This window comes from Frankliniella occidentalis, unplaced genomic scaffold (assembly GCF_000697945.3).
Source record: "Frankliniella occidentalis isolate FOCC.00 unplaced genomic scaffold, Focc_3.1 Scaffold164, whole genome shotgun sequence".
NCBI classification, from domain to species: domain Eukaryota; kingdom Metazoa; phylum Arthropoda; class Insecta; order Thysanoptera; family Thripidae; genus Frankliniella; species Frankliniella occidentalis.
The window spans coordinates 299,653-301,022 of NW_026267290.1; positions in this window are offsets into that span (position 1 = coordinate 299,653).

A 1,370-nucleotide genomic window follows, 5' to 3' on the forward strand; every position below is an offset into this window, starting at 1 on the left:
ACCTGAAGCCGACGATGTCAGCTAGTTGTCAGCTAAATTGCAACCATCAATTGAACTGACGGAAAGATGATTAGAGCTAACTAAAACTGAATTTTCTAGTCAGCTAACTTCAGTTTCGATTCTAAAAAGAGTTATCAAGGATCAGCTTTTGTTCATGTTAAGTCAGTTATGGCAGCTAACTTACAGCTAGATCAGTTAAAATCAGTAATAATCAGGTAACTTCAGTTAACATCAGTTTTCTTTTTCTCCCGGGGGCACCGGTTCGGTTTTAATAACTGCACTATTGAGTTCCTTGAGGCTCTAATAGTGGTCCTCAGGATCCTCACTAGCTTTCGCCCCGATGCACAGAGCCGCGAGCCGCTCCTTCTGCTCGCGCATGGTGTCCGCCTGCTCGCGGATCAGTTGGGGCCCACCTCTCTCTGCCTCCCCACACTCACCCCCCACCCCGCGCCACTCTCTACTGCACCCCTGGTGCTTCACCACCCTGCACCTCTGGCGCTTCACCACCCTGCACCTCTGGCACAATGAGTGCCTCGAAGAGCCCTTGCTGTGGCCCCATAAATCTGTTTCTATTCCCTGTTTTAGCACGTTGAGTCCCACGTGACCTCACGTATGGGCACGATAAGCCGCAATGGGACTCAACGTGAAAAGGTGTTAACTGATTTGAAGAAGCTCACTATGAATTGTAATGACCCGCCTGAAAGGTAGGCAATCGACGGACCAGTGCTGTCAGTCTTGACATGTAAGAACGGATGGGTGCGCTTCCTCCCTTAGATAGGCCATGCTAGTGGCTGGAGCTGCTGAAGCGCACCGCTTGCTTGGCGCGGAGGAGCGCAGCGCACAGCGCACGAAGGGAGGGGTGGAAGGAAGAAGAGGAGGAAGGAAGCAAAAAAGGACGCGCCAATCGCAGTGGCGACTGCAGCGGAGGTGGTGGGGGGAGCGGGCGCGGTGGGGGACCGGTATTCAGTCACCGTATCTGGTCCATATTCCTGCGGCCCGGCCCCTGCCGAACGGAGTTGCAGGCGCAGCGAAGTGGAACTGGCAACTTGTTTAATGGTCTCCTTAGGGGCAACTCACGAAAATAGAGTCTTCTGGCCAAAATTTTGTCCGTTATGACTCTATCTTGCACCGTCTGGGGGCTAGAGTTTGTTGTTGTTTAACCCGCCTTTCTGCTTTAAAAAAGCTATCCAGCGGGCCTATGCAAACGACCTCGTGTCTGTGTGTCTGTGCCACAAGAAGGAGATGTGCTAGAGACTTCAAATTTTCAGGGGATCTCAAGGTTAGGTCGTTCCATTTTCGGTGTCGAGAACACCGATCTGTCCAGAACGCAGGTAAAATGAAAGTATACGTTGTGGAGGTTACAACAATGC